The 24394-nt window shown below is 39.9% G+C and overlaps 1 protein-coding gene across 5 annotated transcripts in view; it reads left to right on the forward strand.

Moving 5' to 3' along the window:
* The window catches only part of myo18ab (myosin XVIIIA b), a 243461-nt gene that overhangs the window by 11628 nt on the left and 207439 nt on the right, over positions 1–24394 (forward strand). The gene's annotated exons all lie outside the window — the stretch shown is intronic.

Raw genomic sequence — 24394 nt, forward strand, 5'->3', positions numbered from 1 at the left:
GTCCAATAATTAACATTGGTGCAACCTTTCAAAATTTCTGCTTGTCAAGAGGTTTTTCTTTTCCTGACTGGAGTTTACTGCCAGTTTGAGAAACCTTATGGCTGTGACACTCCTCTAATGCATAGTACAATGTACATTACCCATGGAAGGTTTCTCACAAAGGCATTTGTTCTTGAAAAACCACATTGCAGAAGGTCTGCCACAACTGACAAACTCAGAGAGCAACCGTTCACACAGTCAGGGAATGTCTGTCTGAAGGCGTGCACTGGGACTAAGCATTGACATAAACTTGACTCAGCGGACGTTTTGGAGAGGGATTTAGCTTCACCCTACTACCTACTTCAGTTGGTGAGCATCAGAATTTTCTTCTTGAAGATTTTGAACAAATCTGAAATGGGAACAGTGTTTTTAAGTGCCAACAGCTTAGAGCTCACTCTGACAAAAAATGACTCGGACTCCTTGAGCAACAGAAACAATATGGTTTCTGGATGACCAGCTAACCATATCACTGAATTCATAGAGTGGTGATCAAGATAGAAAGACAAACAGTGGAAACCTCTGTCAAACACAGTTCATTCTGGCACACAGATTTAACTCATAAATGTTCCTCTTTTGAAACTATTTAAAGTGAACAAATGCTGGGTAATACAACTATTGGTGCAACAATAGTAAAACCCTGATTACCTGTGCAATGCCCAATGTAACTTTTACCCTGAACTGTCATACAAGTAAAAAGTCAAAGGCTGAAAATATACTCACCTTTTAAAGATACTAAAGAATGTATAGCGTACGCCTAAAATTGGGATAAAGCGTGCTAACAGCATTAAACTTGATACACTGTACAAGTTGTGTAGATTGTACAAGTTATGCAGTTACTCACGTCCGATGTTTCTTCAACAGTAACACTTTGATCACAAACCCGTCTCGTTGTTAGCCAGTTAAGCCAAGGTAGTCTAGGCGAAACTACAAGTTTAAGTCTGTGTTTCCACTTGCCCACCTTCCTAGTACTACCAGTACTCACGGACCTCGTTGTATACGATATGTAGGTTTTAGCAGGTCGTGCAGGTACTAGCGATTAGTGTTTTCCTCCTCGGCCAATATTTAATTACGGACACGTCTTGTTGTTTGTGAGGTAGGCTAGGCTAAGTTAGGGCGAGCTGCTTCCACGTGAACGATACGGCTCCATTAAGTCATCACCAGGGGTGTCCCACGTGAAATATTTTTTTTTCAATGGAATTGTTTGCTACCACAATCTTGATAGAGAGAGATTGCTGTGGACACAGCCAGGTCCACTGATATAAGTGTACATTTTCTGTCCTTTTGTGTCATTGAGACTAGTGCGGAGACAAAAAGGACTGCTGACAGTGTGTGTTTTATGCCAATAGTCAGCACTCAGAGCAACCAAACAAACAAGCTCTGGCAATAGACCATGACAAGGACAGAGAAACTGTACTATTGCACTCATTGACACCAGTCTCCCTGCACTCAAATATCGACTCTCCGTCTAACCAGGGGATGGAAAAGCTGTGTTACTGTGATATGCATGGGTCTCCCTTCCGATTGAGATTGACCATCATGTTTAGCTTCTTCCATTTTCTCATGATTGCTCCAACAGTGGAGCTTTTTTCACCAAGCTGCTTGCCAATTTCTCTGTAGCCCTTTCCAGCCGTGTGGAGTTGTACAATTTTGTCTCTGGTGTCTTTGGACAGCTCTTTGGTCTTTGCCATGTTACAAGTTTGAGTCTTACTGATTGTTTGGGGTGGACAGGTGTCTTTATGCAGCTAACGACCTCACACAGGTACATCTGATTGAGGATAATAAATGGAGTGGAGGTGGACTTTTAAAAGTACACAAACATGTCTTTGAGGCTCAGAATTCTTGCTGACAGACAAGTGTTCAAATACTTATTTGCAGTTGTATCACACAAATAAATCGTTAAAAAAAATCACACATTGTGATTTCTAGATTTTTCTTTTTAGATTATCTCTCTCACAGTGGACATGCACCTACAATGAAATTTCAGACCCCTCCATGATTTCTAAGTGGGAGAACTTGCAATATAGCAGGGTGTTCAAATACTCATTTTCTTCACTACATATACAAACTCATTGGCTCCACAGTAGATAATATAAGTAAGTTGGCTATTTTGAGTCCAAAACGGCACGTTACGCCAAAAGGCGACTGGATTTGCATGTAAGCAACAGACAGTGGCACCATGACAGTAATTATTTTGGTTTCCATTTTTTGTTAAATGGTTTAAGGAAAGGGAGATGTATTTGGAAATCCAATTTTGTGGGGGAAAAATATTTGGTTTTAGTTTAAGGCTATATCACCCAAGCTTACTAGTTTATCATAAATTATCAATAATTATCGGAGAGTATGCAATTAATTGTTACAGAGCAGTAAACTTCCGTTTACACAGTTCACTGTAGTTAAAGATGTTTAAAAGTGCAGATATAAAAGTACACAAAATGAAAGTCATATATATCAAATTCAGGGAGAAAAATGATGTCCGCTATAAAACTGTGGAAGTTGGCCGAACGAGTTATATAAAAAGTAAACTAATGGAAATTGCTGTTGTATTTTGATTTTTTTTTTTGACAAGCCATGAAACTTTCTCTGATCCTAGGTGTGATACTGGTGTGTGGCGACAGTGAGCACTTCTGATGTTGCTGACAGTGGTCCTCAGTGTGCTCAGGAAGCTTGTCTGTATCCCCAGACATATGAAAAATTAGAGGGAACATTGCTTACCGGGGTGGTGGGGGATCAGGGGGGGGATACAGAGATAGAGAATGTTATATTTTCTTTGAGGTCAAAACTTTACATACCTTTCCTTAGTATCGATTAGCATTTCTTCTGAACTGAATGACTTGGGTCAAACGTTGTGGGTAAACTTTCACAAGCTTTTGACAGTACTGGAATCCAGGCCCATTCATCCTGACAGAACTGGAGGGTCTTCCAAATGGATAATGATCCTGAGGACACTGCTAAAATGGTTAAAAAGTAACTTGAGGAGAACAAAGTCAATGTCTTTGAGTCGCTATTATAATGCCCTGGATCTGATCTTCGTTGTTCTTTCTTCTGAATGTTGTACCAGTGCAGCACCGACTGCCGGAGAAATATTCCTTGTGTGTTTTTACACACTTGGCCAATAAAGCTGATTCTGAATCCCATCAGAAATTTATGGGCAGATCTGAAAAGGGGTGTGTGACCAAGGCAACCAACAAACCTGACTCATTTACATCAGTTCTATCAGGTGGAATGGGCTAGGATTCTAGCAGAGTTCTGTCAGAAGCTTGTTAAAGGTCACCCGAAATATTTGACCCAAGGCATGCCATTCAAAAGAAATGCTTCTATATAAATATGAAATTCTTTGAGAAATTGTCTTCTTATTATTGTGGCATTTAACAAAATAAAAAATGTTTGCTGGTACTGACTGACCTGAAACAGGAGAGGTTTAGTTAGATTTGACTTCAGACAGTAAGACAAAAAAATGAAATGTACAGTGAAGAAAATAGGTATTTGAACACCCTGCTATATTGCAAGTTCTCCCACTTAGAAATCATGGAAGGGTCTGAAATTTTCATTGTAGGTGCATGTCCACTCTGAGAGAGATAATCTAAAAAGAAAAATCAAGAAATCACAATGTATGATTTTTTTTTAACGTTTTATGTGTGTGATCCAGATGCAAATAAGTATTTGAACACCTGGGAAAACCAATGGTAATATTTGGTACAGTAGCCTTTGTTTGTAATTACAGAGGTCAAATTTTTCCTGTAGTTGTTCACCAGGTTTGCACACACTGGTTTTCAGCTCCCTCCAAAGGTTTTCGATTGGGTTTAGGTCTGGAGACTGGCTCGGCCACGGCAGAACCTTGATGTGCTTCTTACAAAGCCACTCCTTGGTTTTCCTGGCTGTGTGCTTCGGGTCATTGTCATGTTGAAAGACCCAGCCACGACCCATCTTCAATGGTCTGACTGAGGGAAAGAGGTTGTTCCCCAAAATCTCACAATACATGGCCGCGATCATCCTTTCCTTAATACAGTGCAGTCATCCTGTCCCATGTGCAGAAAAACACCATCAAAGCATGATGCTTCCACCCCCATGCTTCACAGTATGTATTGGTGTTCTTGGGAGGGAACTCATCATTCGTCTTCCTCCAAAGACGGTTAGAGGAATTATGACCAAAACGTTCAATTTTGGTCTCATCTCACCACAAAGCCTTCTCCCATGACTCTTCTGTATCATCCACATGGTCATTGGCAAACTTAAGACGGGCCTTGACATATGCTGGTATAAGAAGGGGAACCTTCCGTCCCATGCATGATTTCAAACCACGACGTCTCAGTGTATCACCAGTCACCTTGGAAACAGTGGTCCCAGCTCTTTACAGGTCATTGACCAAGTCATGTTGTGTTGTCCTGCGCTAATTCCTCACCTTTCTAAGGATCATTGAGACCCCACGAGGCGATATCTTGCATGGGGCTCCACTCCGATTGAGATTGACCGTCATGTTTAGCTTCTTCCATTTTGTAATAATTGCTCTGACTGTGGAGGTTTTTTCACCAAGCTGCTTGGGAATTTGTCTTTAGCCCTTTCCACCCACGTGGAGTTGTACAATTTTGTCTCTGGTGTTTTTGGACAGCTCTTTGTTCTTGGCCATGTTACAAGTTTGAGTCTTACTGATTTTTAAGTGGGAGAACTTTCAATATAGCAGTACTTATTTTCTTCACTGTACATACTCGGGTATAACAACTCAGTAAGTTATTTCAAGGTCTTGAGAGTGAGGGAAAGAGGTTGTTCCCCAAAATCTCACAATACATGGCCACGGTCATCCTCTCCTTAATACAGTGCAGTCGTCCTGTCCCATATGCAGAAAAACACCCCCAAAGCAGAATGCCACCACCCCCGTGCTTCACAGTAGAGATGGTGTTCTTGGGATGGAACTCATCATTCGTCTTCCTCCAAACACGGTTAGTGGAATTATGACCAAAAACTTCCATTTTGGTCTCATCTGACCACAAAACCTTCTCCCATGACTCCTCTGTATCATCCAAATTGTCATTGGCAAACTTAAGAGTGGCCTTGACATGTGCTGGTTTAAGCAGGGGAACCTTCCGTGCTATGCATGATTTCAAACCATGACGTCTTCTTCCATTTCCTAATGATTGCTCCAACAGTGGACCTTTTTTCACCAAGCTGCTTGGCAATTTCTCCGTAGCCCTTTCCAGCCGTGTGGAGTTGTACAATTTTGTCTCTGGTGTCTTTGGACAGCTCTTTGGTCTTGGCCATGTTACAAGTTTGAGTCTTACTGATTGTCTGGGGTGGACAGGTGTCTTTATGCAGCTAACGACCTCACACAGGTGCATCTGATTCAGGATAATACATGGAGTGGAGGTGGACTTTTAAAGGCGGACCAACAGGTCTTTGAGGGTCAAAATTCTTGCTACTCGACAGGTGTTCAAATACTTATTTGCGGCTGTATCACATGAGTAAATCGTTAAAAAAATCATACATTGTGATTTCTGGATTTTTCTTTTTAGATTATCTCTCTCACAGTGGACATGCACATATTGTGAAAATTTCAGACCCCACCGTGATTTCTAAGTGGGAGAACTTATTTTCTTCATTGTATATGTACACTCTAAACTGCTGGGTTCAACTGTACCGTGGTACCCCTACTTACTAAATCAATCCGTTCTGGAAGTCGTTTTGTAACATGAAAATTTCGGAGGTAGAAACGCATTTCACATGTAAATAGCCTAATCCGTTCCATTTCTTGGGGCCCTTGGTGGAAAAAAGATTAATAAATCCACAGAGACTTATAGTACGAGTGTGCATGAGCGTATGACGATGGATTCGGTGACGAATGTCCAGGAAGTGCGTCATAAGTAAAGACTGAAGTCATTACAAAAAAAAAGACTCACGTCGCTCCGACCCAATGGAGGGATGTGATACCAGGAAGATGCTACATGATAGTCAATAGCTGCTCTATTGCGCCACACAAACCAAGAGACAGGATCCACGTCATGGGTAAAGATTGACATACCTCCTACCCAATGTGATGCCAGGAAAATGCTCCAGTGGTGGTCAATGGGAGAGCAGCTCTATCGCGCCGCTTTCAAACCAAGATACAGTACAAGATGTTTACACTCTGTTGAATCGGGTGCCATTTTTTTTCCTTCCGTGTCCAGAATTTCTTTTGTAACTAGAGAAAAAAATTCTGGGGAGGCTTTTTGTAATTTTGAATTTTTCATGAGTAGAGACTTTCGTAAGTAGAGGTAACACTGTATATGTTCAGTGAAGTCGAGAAAGACCGTCTTCCATCCATCCATTTTCTACCGCTTCTCCAGGTCGGGTCACGGGGGAAGTAGCTTCAGCAGACATACCCAAACTTCCCTTTCCCCAGCCACTTCTTCCAGCTCTTCCGGAGGGATCCCGAGGCGTTCCCAGGCCAGGCAAGACACATACAGTGGAGAAAACAAGTATTTGAACACCCTGCTGTATTGCAATTTCTCACACTTACAAATCATGGAGGGGTCTGAAATTTTCATCGTAGGTGCATGTCCACTGTGAGAGAGATAATCGAAAAAGAAAAATCAAGAAATCACAATGTATGATTTTTTTTTTTAACGATTTTGTGTGATACAGCTGCAAATAAATATTTGAACACCTGAGAAAACCAATGTTAATATTTGGGACAGTAGCCTTTGTTTGCAATTACAGAGGTCAAACGTTTCCTGTAGTTGTTCACCAGGTTTGCACACACTGCAGGAGCGATTTTGGCCCACTCCTCCACACAGATCTTCTGTAGATCCGACAGGTTTCTGGGCTCTCGCTGAGAAACATGGAGTTTCAGCTTCCTCCAAAGATTTTCTATTGGGTTGAGGTCATGTGGACACCTTTATGCCTGAACATGGTGTTCATTAGAGACAATCCATGATAAGCACAGAAGTCCAGTAACAGAACACCACTGGTTCTGATCAGGGCGGCGTTCTTCCCATTCACGCCCTTCCAGGTCTCACTGTCTTTGCCCACATGGGCATTAAAGTCCCCCAGCAGAATGATGGTCTGCAGCACTCCCTCTAAGGACTCCATAAAGGGTGAGTCCTCTGAACTGCCGTTTGGTGTATAGGTACAAACAACAGTCTGGACCCATGCCCTACCTGAAGGCGGAGGAAGGCTACCCTCTCATCCACCGGGGTAAACACCAACATACAGGCCCCGAGTCGGGGAGCAATTAGTATACCCACACCTGCTCGGCGTCTCTCACTGTGGGCAACTCCAGAGAGGAACAGAGTCCAACCCCTCTCAAGAGGAGTTGTACCAGAGCCCAAGCGGTGCGTAGAGGCGAGTCCGACTTTATCTTGTCGGAACTTCTCGACCTCACTTATCAACTCGGCCTCCTTCCCTGCCAAAGAGGTGATATTCCATATCTCTAGAGCTAATTTCTGTAGCCGGGGATCGGATCGCCTTTGACCACCGCCCAGCTCATATCACACCCGACCCATATGGCCCCTCTGACAGGTGGTGATCCCATGGGAAGGGGGACCCATGTTACCCTTTCGGGTGCCAAGACGGATCCTCCTCTCCAAGATCATCTTTATCTTCATAAAAATAAGTGTTTTTAAGTGAAGTCAAGAAAGTGTATTTTATTAATGTATAGATGTTAAGTGAACTCAAGAGACTACTTATGTTCCGTTAAATCAAGAGAGTCACTTTTTAATATTTAAAAGTATGTACGTAAGGGAAGTCAAGAAAGAAATAAAATATAAAATTATCATAAATAAATAATCATCATAATCATAAAATTATTATTATTGAACCTTAGTTAAAAATGCATTTCCAATTAAATATTGAGAAAACAGGTTGCCATTTTGATGCTTATGCAGTGTCTGTCACTTCTGAATGGAACTTTCTTTACTCTTTCAAGTTCAGTTACTTTTAAAACAAAGTAATCAGTAAAGTAACCAGATTACTTTTACGATCAGGTAATCAGTAAACTAAGTTACTTTTACAAGCAAATAATCAGTTCAGTAACTGAGTTACTTATTGAAGGTAACTGTGGGAATATTGGTTGTGACAATAATTTGTAGTTAATCATTGTCCCAGAGCTGGGACTCCGTGTTTTCATGCTGTGGATCTCGGCATGTGCTTATGTTGATACTCAGCAGTAGTGATGCAATTTAAATATACTTTTGATAATTTTTTTTGTTTTTTTTAAGGTTTTTCCCATAATTACGTATTTTATTCAACTGTAGTGTGTTCCTGTTTAAAGTTACTCAATGTAACTGGTTAATAATAAATGGGTCCTTTTTTGACAACAATCTGCATGTTTAAAAGAGACATGGTGTGCCAGAGGTATACAATGGCAGACGTTTTTAAAAAGTACTTTGAGGGTAAACCACACCCACGTTGTGTATTGATCGATAAATTGAATGAATTTAAATCTGTGACAAAGCTACTTGCTCACCGTAGGGGGACTAAACACATTTCACACTACGTCTATAGCATTCCTTAAACCTCCCTAGTCTATCCTGACAAGGCTGCATACTCACACACTGTTGTTGAAAACACTGAAACACAGACTGAAAATATTCAACACAGTTAATCTGAGACAACACATGCATTGACTGATGGGCCAAAATAGCACCATTGTACTTATTTTTCTTTATAGTGAAGCAATATGAGGGAACCTAAAACAGAACGTGCCAAGAGGTCAGGCAGCAGCAAGCAGGCACTGACCAGTAAAGTAATCAAATTGTGAATACCGTGTACTATACTGACTGGCAAAAACTTGCTAAATAGTATGTGTGAACAGTTGACAATTTAAACAACTATTTCAGGTCATTTTAATCACACTATGCTTGGAAAAATATCAAATTAGAAAACAAGGACCCTTAAAATATCACAACGCCACCTCAAACTTTACCTCCCCCCCTCCATTAGCCCTGAGCCTGAGAAACTAATTTGTCTTTATAGAATACCAGAGGGAATGGGTCAGGAAGTCATCTTTTTGTTCCAAAGCAGATTCCACAAATACCAGAATCAAAACCAGAATCCTGTTTCCTCTTAAGGTAATGTTTTTTTGTTTTTTTTTTTACTTGAACACCCATTCCTTCTCATCCACTACTCCGCCATGTTTGCGATAATCAGAAAATTTTAATACATAATACAGTACATCTTTTCTTTGCACATTTTCAGCTCAATTTACTATGCTCATGTAAAACCAGGGGACTTTCATATGTGAAGGCAGTTATAGTAGTGATGAGTGATGGGCTGAGCCTTATCCAGTGTTGTGAAGATTACCTCGGAAATTGTAGTTGGGTACAATAATACCCTATGAAAATATAATAGTGTTTACATTATTTTCTCAAAGTACAGTAATGTAATTATATTACATCTTTTAATTTTGAATGAATACCTCAATATATTTTATCAATATCCATCAACTGAAATAAAGAATTAACATTACAATTTTTCCTCACTAAATATTATTCCAAAGATGCTACTGACCTGATAATTTCACTAGATCTAAGAGCAATGGATAACAAAAAATATTGTACAAACTGTTTAAAAAAATTGTGGAACAACTGTAAAAAAAAGTCTGCAATATAGCAGGAGCGCAAAACAAAATTATGTGTGGTAGTGTGATTGTTTACAGTATCAGTGTTCTGTGATGATAAATTGGGATTCGTTGTTTCCAGTCAATAGGATCCTGGGACTCACATTCTTTCAAATGTAAAATGAGACACATCACAGATCTTACTCGAGACATCATATTTACTAGTTCAGTTTTAATGGGATTTGAGGCTCCGTAGCTCAGTGGTTAGAGCACTGGTTTGGTAAACCAGGGGTTGTGGGTTTGTATCCCACTGGGGCCTCCACTCCCTGAGAAGGGTTGTGTCAGGAAGGGCATCCGGCGTAAAAATTGTGCCAAACATATATCTGTGTTCATCTGAGATGACACTCTGTGGCGACCCCGAAAGGGACAAGCTGAAAGAAACTTACTAGTTTTAATGGGATTTGCACAATGATTTACAATTCCAATGGAGCTGGGATGTTGTGTTAAATAAAAACAGAATACAACAATTTATAGGTTTTACATGTTCAGAATTTTTGGGGCGGTTACGGAATTTAAAAAAAAAAACAAAAAACGATAACCAATCACCACTCCAATCACAAGATGAAGCAACGAGTCCATTTCAATTACCTGTCTGTTGACTGTGTAGACTTGCGCACTTAATTGTCGATATATATATATATATATATATATATATATATATATATATATATATATATATATATATATATATATATATATTATATATATATATATATATATATATATATATATATATTTTATTTATTTTTTAATTTATACAGTAAGTAATGCATCTTTGTTAATCTATTTATGCCAGTGAGGCATAGTGAGAGAACAAATTAATGGTCTTCAATTTGATGGCAGTAAGTACATACAGCAATTAATATATATACTTTTTGTGACATATTTTTTTGTTGGTGTCCCGCGAGATTTTCAACGATAAAGTATGTGTCTTGGCTCTAAAAAGGATGGATTTCACTGCTTTGGTCAGATTGTGTTCAACAGGATGGCTGCATATTTAGAAAACTAAAGCAAATTTATTTTTATTGCACATTTCATACACAAGATAACTCAATCTGCTTTAAATGAATAAAAGCTTTCAAATACAAAAATAACATTTGAAAATAAGTAACAATTACAAAACTTACAATTAAAACAGCTTTTAGTGCAAGAAATATCACTGAAAAGTGGAAGTACTCAAAAGCATGAGAAAAAAAGACTTTTTAAACTGGATTTGAAAACACTCACTCTTGGGGCTGACCTTACCTCTGTTGGCAACTTATTCCATCTTTTTACAGCATAATAGCTCGATGTTGCGCCATCATGTTTGCGTTGGACTGCACTCCACTATTTGACTTAAATCAGTCGAACTCAGAGCCCTACTGGGTTTGTATTCCCTTGGCTTTTCTTTCATGTATTCAGGACCTAAACCATTTGGTGATTTATTGACCAGTAGCAGAACTTTAAAATCTATTCTAAAACTGACTGGAAGCCATGGAAAGACTTTAGAATTGGAGTTACATTCTCTGACCAATTTGTTCTGGTCAGAACCCAGGCTGCAACATTCTGAATGAGCTCCATCTGTTCAATGCTCATTTTGGGGAGCCCAGTCAGAAGACGATTACGTACAATAGTCAAGTCTACTTGAGATAAAAGCATGGATGAGCTTCTCCTGGTCTGCTTGACACATGCAAGCCTTCATTCTTGACATGTTCTTCAGATGGTAGAAGACAGTTTTAGTAATCAATTTGTTATGACTGTTGAAAAATATCAAGGTTTCGACTCGGTCTTTGCTCTTTAAAGCTAGTGAGTCGAGGCATTTACGAACAGCAATCCTTTTTTTATTTATTCCTAAAAAAAATCAGTTTTGTTGTGGTTTATTTTGAAGGAAATTTTGGGCCCATCCAATTATTTATCTGCTTTAGACAGTGGCATGACACCTCAATTGAATCTGGAGGCACTGCTACTTATAACTGTGTGTCTTCTGCATAGCTATGATATTCAAAACTAAAGCTCTGGAAATTTTGACCCAAGTGTAGCATGAACAGGCTGAACAGGAGGGGTCCAAGAACTGACCCTCTAGATACAACCACGAGTGTGAGCACTAACCCTTGCTAGGCTTTTGTTGAGGGCTTGCGAGCTGTATCGTATTTAATGTACCTGCACATACCTCAAGTAAGCTTTAAACAAATGTCCTCCCCTGTCCAAAGCACTGGTGACCACCAGCACATGTTTTTTTCCCCCAATTATCTTCTTATGATACAGTTTGTGTGATCCACTCGTGTTGTCATCATGTTTCCACACAACCACTAACAGTAGCTTGCTAGGCTACAAAACATTTTGCTGCTTGCTTATAAGCCATATAGTATTAAAAGTATGTGAACATACTTCAAGCAAGACTTACACGAACATCTTCTGCTGTCCTGAGCACTGGTGACCACAAACACACTTCTTCTTCTGATATTCCGTTCCATTTTCCAAGCTGGTTTTTGTCACAAAGTATGACATAGAAACTACTCAGTTTGGGGCATTTTGCAATGTGATGGCACGATTCACATATGTACTGCAAAAAAAGGTTAAAGGAGAAGGCACAGGGTTCTTTTAGCCGCTTTTTATAGAGCATTTGGCACCACCCAACGAACTCTCTCTAACAACAAGCTGCTGCTCAGTCACATACTCTCCTGCCTGCTTTACCTTATGCCAGCCCCCTTCGCTCTTAAAGGGGGTACACTCATAATTACGGATATTATAATACTTACACAGCTCATCAATGTGGTTCATAATGACAGCGTCCTTATGCACTGCCCACCACCGGCGCTTTAGTTAGCAACACAGTCTGGGCAACATAGAGCAAAGACAAGCTAGACATGCCGCTTATGTTTACTCTCGATAATAATGCCGAAAGTAAAAGAAATGCTGTTATTTTAAGATGACTGTTGGAGTATGTGAATAATAGAAGAAAAAGCCGTGAAACTGGATGGGATTTTCTCTTTTTAGAGCAACAAAGGTCTTGTCTGAAGCCAAAGTGGAACGTGCAGAACAAGAAGGTGTGGAATATTAAAATTCCACCTTGACACAGCCAGATCAACGATGAAACCGCAGACAATACAGTGCACAAAAAGCTATTTATGTGTTTTAAATATAGGGAGCAAAATAATGTTAACCTTAAAATTATTTGGGAGCATCATTCAGCTTCTCAGCATGCACTGCAAAATATATTGTGCAAGCAATAATTCAGTGTTACACCAAGAAAAATAGATTGGGATATCATTGTGAATTAAAAAAAAATGAAATAAAGTTGGAAGTGGCCTTTCAAATTTACAGTTCATAGTTAGCTTGGTTTGGTTTGCAAAGTATTTTTTGTCTAGTTAAAAAAACTTTTGTTGACATTTTCGTCATAAGTTTGCCAAAATAAAATTGTTCTTAAAACTGTTCTAATGGTAATGTAAATGCTGTAATCTGAATCTTTTAATGAGCCATGTAACTTCAATGGATGACACTGTACTTACTACACTGCACACATTTGGTGTTTGCTCACATTGGTCAAAGGGAGCGCTCAGACACAAAAAATTAGAGGGAATATCGGAGTCTGGGCTCTCCCTTAGCGACTGGGTGAGATGCTCGGTCATCTGGGAAGAGCTCAGAAAAGACAACAGACTCAGAAGAGACAACAGATGGTTGTCCAAATCTGACTGGAGGAAATGTTGGACTTTTGAAGAGAATGCAGGATAAGGGAATAGAAATGAACCCTGTGCTGACATTTTAACATTGTATTACATCAGGAAATGTTATGTAAATAATAATAATAAGTAGAGGTAACACTGTATATGTTCAGTGAAGTCGAGAAAGACCGTCATCCATCCATCCATCCATCCATTTTCTTAGACACTTATCCTCACAAGGGTCACGGAGAGTGCTGGAGACTATCCCAGCTGGTACACCCTGAACTGGTTGCCAGCCAATCGTAGGGCACATCGAGACAAACAGCCGCCCTCACTATCACACCTAAGGGCAATTTAGAGTGTCTAATTAATGTTGCATGGTTTTGGGATGTGGGAGGAAAACGGATTGCCTGGAGAAGAACCCCGGTCCTCAGAACTGTGAGGTCAATGCTTTACATGGTAACAAAAGGTATCACTGCCATCTGAGGCTCAACCTAGGCAAAGTACAAAAAAAGCGTCTGGAATCTGAGAGACCAGATTCGGCATTTTTGTATGAAGAAAGGGCATGATATCCCAGTCACTCACATTTGAAAAATGTACGGGTGTGGTCAGTCATGCTCGCAGATAAAGTTGCGGGTGTGATTTAGGGATGGAATCTCAATACCTTAAAATAATTTACTGGATTAATATAACATAACTGTAAATTAAAAATAAAATTACAAATACATAACTAAAATAGAAAACAAAAATTTCTAACTCAGAAACTAGTCCAATTTCAACTGATATTAGTAGAACATGATATGAAACGGTATTTAAATTTTTCATCAATAAAAATTCTTAATCTGACAATTTTAATCTGAAGAAAAGTTCAATGCACTGGTCTGTCAAGAAATAACACGAACAGTCTATACCTGCAATGTTTTGAAAATGGTGAAAGTTTAGTTCAACATAATTGGCATTGTGGGAACAAGCTAGCGATACATTTTACCAAACATTCCTGTTGGAAATCATGATGTATTGTTATAATCTAACATAATTTACTGCGGTATTTATTGTCAATCCATTGATGAAAGCTAGCAGTAGATGATCTATATCTTCCTAAAGCATGTAGAGGGGAAACATTTTCAACTTCAAGATAAATCACAATCTCATACTTATCAGAGTTAGATACTGAAACATTACTTGTGCTGTATCCCAGAAATGTTTTCAGTGTAACTGAATTTCCTTTGGCGAGGCTCATGATGCTGATGACTTTCAACGTAATTGGACTCGCAATACATGAAGCAGCTCTGAACATGCGCTTTTGGCCTAACTTCTGAACATGCTCAGAACGGTTAACTTGCATTGCTGTTTCCGGCTGAAAACTGATTATTTAGGAGCAGGCTTGTTTTGTTAACAACGTTTATGAAATAAACACGTGAATTAATGTCAAGACTACACAAAATAAGCGACGTCTTTCAATATTTATTTTTTTTCTACTCGTAACAAATTTTACGTTCGGGATTTTTAATGCTCGACTGTGTGGATTTGCGAGCGTGAAGGCGCGCGTCAAATGTGACTGACAGATATCCCACAGCTTTAGGATGAAGACTGGGTAGCAGACCTTGGATTTCTTCTCCATGTGAGTGCATTGTTGAATTAACTAAATGTAAAACTGCAATGCAAGGGCCTTTTCGGGCATGAAATGTGTAGTGCTGTGAAGGCTTTCATGTAAAAGTTGCACCTTCTCTCAAGCCAAGGGGAGAACCCATTTGCCAACAATAAAGGAAGCGACAAGGTCAGCTGATCTCCACAAGTACACATCCATGTTAGCACTGCAAGAAGAGTTTTCAAGGCGATTTCAAAACAGCTGAGAGTGAAATGCACATGGCTTCTTCTCCCTTCAACTGCAGTGTGGATAATGCATCGTGATTCAGATATTCAGATGGAACTCATCGTCTTGCAGTCTGACACACTCCTGGCGGAGCGCTTCAGATCATTCTCACTGCCAGATTTTTACTCTTCCATCAAAGTGGTGAACTTTCCACACCTGAGAAGGTAGGCTCAGAAGATGCTAGTCTTCTTTGGATCAACTTACAAATTTGAACAAATATTCTCAGTGATGAAGTTCAATAAATCCAAACACAGATCTTCGATCACTAATGACCACCTCTCAGGAGTCCTTCGCATAGCCACCTCTGACGTTCTGCCAGATTTCAACAGCCTTGTTCAAGTTTAACTAAAGCAGACTGAATTATTTTCACTAAAGAGCTAAATTGAAGTGAAAACAAGTTACACGTTTCAGTGTTTATGGAAATTAACAAGTTAAAAAAATTGCTCTGATGTGATTGTTTTTATTACTTCTATAGTAGTATTTTCTTGACATATACACCACTATTTCATATTGGCAATTTAGATAAATATTTACAGAATACTTTTATTCCAATTACAAGTATTCAAAATCTAGAATTTAATGCATTTTACAATGGGACAAGGTTGAGAATTCAGTTTGTTATCAATGGTCTGGCCGCCTGACACAATTGTGGTTTCTCATGTGGCCACCCCCTCCTTTAAACTTGTAATTTGACTCAATAAGTAAGTGTTATTCATTCAGCTTGCTTGATATGTTGGCACAGTGGTTCCCAATCCATACCAACATTCTGTGCTCTGCTCTCAGACATGTTGTGGGGTGATTGTGTACAAGTGAGAACCTTATACCTGTATCATGTTTGAAAAAAAAAAGTGCTATAATGGACAGTAGGATATGTCATAGTACAGTAATCCCTCTCTACTTCGTGGATTCTGTGCATCTCGTCTTTTTTTTTTCACCCTTCCACCAAAAAAGCCAGATCAGCTGACACTAGTTACTATATTTACGTGAAGTGGATTGATACAATGCCGATTGATCCAAGGCCCCAGCGCAACATGTGGAACAATGAAGAAAAAAAAACATTTGATTGGTTGCCGGCGCGACATCTGCCAATGAGAGCATGAGTGGCAACTTCTGTTGTCCCACCCATTTCCTTGTTGTGCACGTCTCGTCCACGCTACCCATTTACTTATTGTGCACGTCTCGTCCACCTGTTGATAGGGTGCTTATGTACTGTATCTTAGTCATGGGTATGTGAAAACTTTTTTTTTTTTTTTAAGCGAGAGCAATTTTTTATTATGTAGTTGCAGTACTGTACCACCTGAGAGTTGTGGCCCAGCGAAAGCTTCATCCACGGCACCCAAGGGGTGGTTACGCCACAGGCACTTTTTTCCTTTATCGATCTACCAAGAGGAATCTGCTCGTATTTGGGAGAACTTTTATCCTTTTTGGGACACATCAGGAGGATTCAGCCACTTTGTGCAGCAAATGTCACGGTCACTGCTGGGACCTACTGGGATGTCCTCCAGGGCTCCGAACAGGGGACTTTTCACCCTCTATTGTGTTTCTCACACTCGACGACGAGGTTTGAAAAATTTAAAGAAATATAGAGCCTCAGAAACGTGCCGCTGTATGGTGCTGCTCGTCAGTACGTGGAGAAAGAATTTCCGCATTGAGAGGAGCCAGATGAGGTGGCTGGGGCATCTGATACAGATGCCTCCTGGACGCCTCCCTGGTGAGGTGTTACGGGCATGTCCCACAGGAAGGAGACCCCGAGGACGACCCAGGACACGCCGGAGAGACTATGTCTCTCGGCTGGCTTGGGAACGCCTCGGGATCCCTCCAGAAGAGCTGAAAGAAGTGGCTGGGGAAAGGGAAGTCTTGGAGACTGATGATGTCTGATGTGTGTGTGACAGCATGCAGCGGTATCACAATACAAGATTTTTATTGCAGAAGTCTGATATAGTGCATTACATCCTCAGCTGCCTTGTCTCTCCCATTGCACTTTTTTTTCATAATTTTATTAGCCGTCAAATATTTACAGTACTATGTCAAAAGACACACAAAAAACTCCCTTAATATCTCATGTATAATGCGTCCTGAAGTATAATATGCACCCCCAAAGTTGACCAAAAAAAATAAAAAAATCAGGAAAACCCTTTACCAATGTAAAATGCACACAACCAATTTGCTACTACCCTTATGCTCAGAATATTAGGACTGATCTGTATTGCTTATTTTGTTAGGTTTGTACTTGTATTGTTTTAAAAAAAAAACTGTCCGTACAACAATCATTAATAATAATCATTGTGCATGTGCCGATGTAGCTTTAGTATAATCTTGGGACAGGCAACAGGATACCCTTGTCCTGGTCCGTGTAATTTTCAGAACAGAATACCTCAAACAACTAAAATAAATGCTCAATGATGGCACAACATTTTATGAATACTGTTGATAAACACATATTACAGTCTCAAAAATTTAACTTAACCTTAAATATTTGTGCATAAAACATTTGTGCATAGTGCAGTTTATCCACTACAATCCACATCCTTGGCCAAGAATTCAAAAGAAGCATTTGACACATCTCTGATACGAAAAAGATCCATAGCAGCTACCTTTGGTGCATCGCTGTGGAACTCATCATTGATGACTTGGTACAGTTCTGGTGCCTCTTGCATTGCATCATGAACATCCCATTTTCCTCCCACCACATGTCATCCTCTGTGCCATCCATCCCGTTTGTGACGAAACATTTCTTTAAATCCCAAGAGTTTGGGTTGCGCAGCCTCTCCCCCTCCATTCGGCTACAATCGGTAGCAGGTTTCAGTATAGCGTCAGGTGGGTATCAAAACAATGTGAGCTCAAACTACGTACAAATGAATGGAATTGGCACATTTTTTAAAAAAGCGAGCATTTCAATTATGTGCACTCTCCCATTTTTTTAATGTGCCCATGACAATCGTACTACATAGTTTGAGCTCACATTGTTTTGATACCCACCTGAAGTCATTGACCTATTGTTGTTTCACACTGCCACGCTACTTCCAGGTTGGTGGCGTCATTGGAATGAGTGATTTAAAATTTCTTTTAAAAGCAGCTGCACAACTAGCCATTGCAGTCAACATTTTTTTGTCTTAGTTGAAGTTAAAACAAACTCACGGGGAGTTTCTGATTCTTTGGTGCAGTAGCAACAAACATTCTACACTAACAATCGTAAAATGCAAGCTCCCTGAGGAGGTCAAAGAGCTCAGGTTGGGGGGCCTTAATGTATATAAATGTGTACCATAAGACATCAAATATCATATCGAAATGTGTATGTATACATTTTTTACCACTCTATTTATACGACAATACAATGTGATTGTATTTTTTATTTTTCATCCATACCTAAATATAATGCACGGAGGTTGGATAGTATTAGAAATGAGCTCATTAGGGGGACAGCCAAAGTTGGATGTTTTGGAGACAAGGTTAGAGAGAACAGACTTAGATGGTTTGGACGTGTTCAGAGCCGAGAGAATGAGCATATTTGTAGAAGGGTGCTGAGGATGGAGCTGCCAGGCAAAAGAGCGAGAGGAAGCTCAATGAAAAGGTTGATGGATGTCGTGAGGGAAGACATGAGGACAGTGGGTGTTGGAGATGAGGATTCACAAGATAGGCTTAGATGGAAAAAGATGACACACTGTGGCGACCCCTAATGTCTGTGGTTGTGAGGTTTTTCACATTTTTGTGGGGGGGTTCTGGTCCCCATTTACCACAAAAACGAGAGATTACTATATACCAGTGGTTCCCAAAGTCAATCTGGGCCCGGACCCCCAGTGAGTCGTTTAAAAAAACTCCCGGACCCCTAATTTCAACTTTAGCCAATAATCTAGTGCTGGACACAGCTATGCCAATCTGGTACAAAGAAATACTCAATTTTCACTCTCACGTGCTCTTGCTTTTATTTTTGCACAATAAATCAAAACGTAGATAAACACTAGAAAGGGCAATTCTCACATCATGATTAGCTTCCAGACGATTTTGTTTTTTCGTCTTCACATCTAATAGAGTTGAAACCTCGCACATGTACGTAGTAACGAAGGGAACATGGTATTTCACGGCTGATTTGGCGAGTTTTGGGAACAGTTGACTTGTTCTCAAATTGTTGACAGGTGGCTTCTGAATGACGGAACTCGATGAGTTCATCCTTTCTGTCGACGTCGTCATGCATTGTCAAGATTGAAGCCAAAAGGATCGTGAACCCATGATTCTTCTTTTCCAGACAATTCATCAGGTGTAAAATAGTGGTCAAAACTTCCCCGCAGTGTTTTCAAATGATGCTGGATTTCTTCTTTGATATCAGCTTCTCACAGATCGAGGCTGTCAAGTGCTGGGAAATTAGCAAAGTTATCATTTCCAACTCGTTTCTCCCATCAAGCCAACTTTTCCAGAAAAGCTGAAAGTTTCTCCTTTCCCCCGGGTAATGTTGACACTTGGGCCATGCAGCGAAAGGTTGAGCTGATTCAATAATTCGAACATGTCAGCGAGATATGCGATCCTCTGGCGCGTTGGTGAGATATCCAATTAATCAGCCCCGGGGTTCTTTTGATGTTGAAGAAACTGAACAACCTTGTCATAGACTTCAAAGACTCGCCTCCATACCCGCCCTCTTGACAGCCATCAAACTTGTGTGTGGTACAAAAGCACCGTGAACTCAGAGCCAACGTCTTCGCCAAACTGACTAGGGGGTGGGGGTGGGTGGGGCCCGTGGGCCCCACTTAGGGAACCACTGCTGTATACTGAAAACATGGATTAAACTGGTTGGTCACATTTGACCGCTATTATTTTGAACACAACTGCATAGAAGAAAGGCGGACATCACTGAATATAGCATGCAGACGTGAAAGAGAAGGTTGGGCGTGAAAGAGGGTGCTAAAGGCACAATGCTGATGGTGGTGAGGATTGATTAAAAAAAAATAAATAATAAAGTGAGTTAAAGGCTTTGGGTTTAATTTTGATTTGATTCAAAAACGTCAATAAAGTATAAGCAAACTCACAGTTTACATTGTTAAATACTTCAATAAACTACAACCAAACTCAGTTTTCTCCCGCTGCCTTTTTAAATAGTGTGCATGCACACTACCGTATGTCTTAAGATAGGGTATTGTAGCATCGCTGGGAGGCTGGACTACTCCCAGAATGCTTTGTGGTGCTAAACATGTAAATAACATTTGTCAATTATTTCTTCATTTATCATTTTGATTGTTTTGTTGCCTACCGGTTGTGCTGTTCTGTTTGCTGTGGTGTGATGATTTTTGTTTGGTATGACACCGTGATGATTGATGGTATGCTCACTGGTGACTTGCCTCCACCTGTCGTGTGAATGAAGGGTGAGCTTGATCTGCCGCTTGCAAAAATAAAACCGCAATTGTTCCTCACTGCCTTGTGATTGATACAATATGTTTTAATTTACCGCATTGTAGCATTGGTGGGAGGTTGGAGGTGCTCACAGGATGCTTTGTGGTGCTAAACATGTTAATAACGTTTGAAGTGCATGTTTTGTGTCAATTATTTATCCGGTTATCGTTTTGTTTGTTTTGTTGTCTTCTGGTTGTGCTGTTCTATTTCCTGTTGTGTGATGATTTTGGTTTGGTGTGACACCATGATTGTGCATTGTGTTTGACTATTGACTTGCCTGCACCTGTAGTTGTGCGAGAGAAGGGTATGCTTGTTCTTCTGCTTATAAAAATAAAAGTGCAATTCTTCCTCACTGCCTTGTAAGTGCCACAGTATGTTTTAAGATAGCATATGTTTTACCATGCCTAGGTTCAATTATATGGTGTGCCTTATGTATGTGTTGAATACAGAAATAGCACCCTTAATATGGTGTGCCTTATGGTCTTGAAAATACGGTATGCAGAGGAGAGACAGATATATCTAGCAGTGTCTCCAGATGACTACAGTTTATTTAGGTAAGCTGACAGTAAAAAAAAAAATTCTTCAATTGATCAAAACAAAACATAGTTAATTTTTTTGGGGGGGGACTAAAGAAAAGAGTATTGCTGTTAGTAAATACCTGGAGTCTTTAAAAAAGAAAGACCAAGTCCGAAACCTAGGTCTTTTGACAGATTGGTGACTTTCAACAGTCATATCACATCAATGGCTATATCGAGGCCCATAGCTCAGTGGTTAGAGCATTGGTTTCGTCAACTTAACTCGTCAACTTTCCTCCACTCCCCGAGATGGGTTGCATCAGGAAGGGCATACCGCATAGAAACTGTGCCAAGCAAATATGAACATTCACCCGAGAAAAGAAGATCAAATCAATGACTAAAACTTCCCTGTACCATCTGCAGCACATATCCAGATTGAAAGCTTGCACTTATCAAGCAGACCAGAAGAAGCCCATGCTTTTATCTCAAGGAGACTTGACAGCGGCAGCTCATTCAGTATGCTGCAGCTCGGGTTCTGACCAGAGCAAAGAGGTCCGACCATATTACTCCAATTCAAGTCTTGCCTTACAATACATTTTGCTATAATTAATTTTGCTGCTGGTTTATAACTCACTAAATGGTTTAAGTCCTGAATACGCAATGAAAACCCCCGCACTAAGGCGCACCGGATTATAAGGCCCACCTTCAATGAATGGCCTATTTTAAAATGATTTTCATATATAAGGCGCAGAACATTATAAGACTCATAGAATAGAGGCTACAGTAGAGGCTGGGGTTACATTACGCATCCATTAGATGGAGTTTTGCGGAAGGGAATGTCAACAAAACAGATAGGGAATTCAAACTTTATTAATAGATTACAAACCAGTGTTTGACAACTCCATTCACTCCCAAAATGAATAAACAGTTTTATTATTTTCCCTGAGGAAAAGTAAATGACATAGTATTGTAGTAGTAGTAGTATAGGAGTCATTTTGGGATCTTTACACAAACACAAATGGAAATGAAATGAAATTGCACATTTCGCGTTGCTTTGCTGTATGAAAGAAAAAGGGGCTCAACGAAGAATTTTCCTCTGAGCTGTTTACTTCCGAGAGCATCATATAAGTGGGAAAAAAATGGCTGGGGGTTAAAGTCTGGTGTGATATCCAGTAATCCATAGTTGAGACTAACTGATCTCTATACCAACAGTAGACCTGCATACATTAAAGGCATGTAAAAGGTGACCCCACCCACCCCCAAAAATAAATAAATAAATTGGAAAATGTAGAGGGGATCTGTTTTTTTTTTATATCCATTAATTAAGCAATCTGGAAGACTCAGAGTATTCAGAATTGATTATGCTCCCAAACTGTTTGAAGGGAAATGTTATGTTGCCTCCTATATTTAAAATACAGAATTAGCTTTTTGTCCACTGAATTGTCTGTGCTTTCATCCTGGATTAGGCTGTGCCAAGGTGGAATTTTAAAATTACACAGCATCTCATCCTGTACTTCGGCTTCAGACCAGGACCTTTCCCGCTCGGAAAAGAGAAAATATTCCCAAGTTTAGCCTATTTTTCTTCAATTATTCAGATACTCTGACAGTCATTGCATCTTAAAACAACAGCATTTCTTTTTTAACTTTCTCCATTATTGTCAATGTTAACCTAAGCAGCAAGTCTAGCTCATCTTTGCTCTGCGTTGCCCAGACTGTGTCGCTAACTAAAGCAGCAGTGGTGGGCGAAGTATAAGGACATTGTCATTATAAAACACATTGATTGGCTGCGTAAATACTGCAACATTTGTAAAGATGAGCGTACCTCTTTGAGGGGGGAGGGGGGCGGTGTAAGGTAAACTAGGTATGGCAAAGCAGCAGTTGTTAAAGAAAGTTCCGTGTGCTCCCTAAAAGAAACCAGTTCCTTCTTCTTTTCATTTTTTACAGTACATATGTGAAATGTGTCATTGGATAGAGCAACCAGTCATCCATCACTCTTTGAATATCATTGCAAAATGCCAGTGAATAGCTGTATGTTATACTTTCAATTTGCATTGAATTTTCTATTTGTACACGCAACGTAGAATATCTGTGCGAAGATACCGGATCAGCACATCACACATCACATTATGCACGTGTGTAGCTTAGTAGGAACACTGGCTGACGTCTTTTTTTTTTTTTTTTTTGCATGCCGTCCCGTGATTGACTGAAACTGCCTCGTGATCGACGCATTGAGCACCCCTGTTATAGACCGTGTGCTTCCGTGTTGGAAAAAAATAAAAAAGACATCAGGCTGTCGTTCACTGCGCTGGATCGGTTTTCATGTGCGCTGAGAGTGTGTGACAAGTGCACAGTTTAGAGAGAATATTGGTCAAGACTACACAAAATAAGGGACGTCTTTCAATATCTATGTATTTCTACTTGTAACAAATTCTACCCGCATGATGTTTCGTGCTCGACTGTGCAGATTTGTGAGTGCGATGGCACGCAGGCGCCTGTAAAATCGCAGTAGTGACTGTGTGTGTGTGTATATATATATATATATATATATATATATATATATATATATATATATTAGTTTGATGAAAGTATTTGGCCCCCTTGAACTTTTCAACCTTTCGCCACATTTCAGGCTTCAAACAAATAAATAAATATATAAAATAGAATAGAATATAAAAGATATCGAAAATTTTTTTGTCAAGACTCAACAACAACTGGGACACAATCGTGAAGTTGAACAGAATTTATTGGATATTTTATACTTGTTTGTCTTAACAAATAAAAAACTGAAAAGTGGAGCATGGAATATTATTCGGCCCCTTTACTTTCAGTCGAGCAAACTCACTCCAGAAGTTCAGTGAGGATCTCTGAGTGATCCAATGTTGAGTGATGATGATAAATAGAAGCCACCTGTGTTTAATCAAGTCTCTGTGATAGTCTCAGGGTTCTGTTTAAAGCGCAAAGAGCATTATGAAGACCAAGGAATACACCAGGCAGGTCCGAGATACAGATGTGGAGAAGTTTAAAGCTGGATTTGGATACAAAAAATGTTCCCAGGCTTTAAACATCTCAAGGAGCACTGTGCAACAATCATATTGAAATGGAAGGAGTATCAGACCACTGCAAATCTACCAAGACCCGGCTGCCCCCCTAAACTTTCACCTCGAACAAAGAGAAGACTGATCAGAGATGCAGGCGAGAGGCCCGTGAGCACTCTGAATGAACTGCAGAGATCAACAGCTGAGGTGGGAGAGTCTGTCCATAGGACAACAATCAGTCATACGTTGCACAAATCTGGCCTTTATGGAAGAGTGGCAAGAAGAAAGCCATTTCTCAAAGAGATCTACAACGTCTCATTTAATGT

Source organism: Syngnathoides biaculeatus, chromosome 8 (assembly GCF_019802595.1).
Source record: "Syngnathoides biaculeatus isolate LvHL_M chromosome 8, ASM1980259v1, whole genome shotgun sequence".
Taxonomy (NCBI): domain Eukaryota; kingdom Metazoa; phylum Chordata; class Actinopteri; order Syngnathiformes; family Syngnathidae; genus Syngnathoides; species Syngnathoides biaculeatus.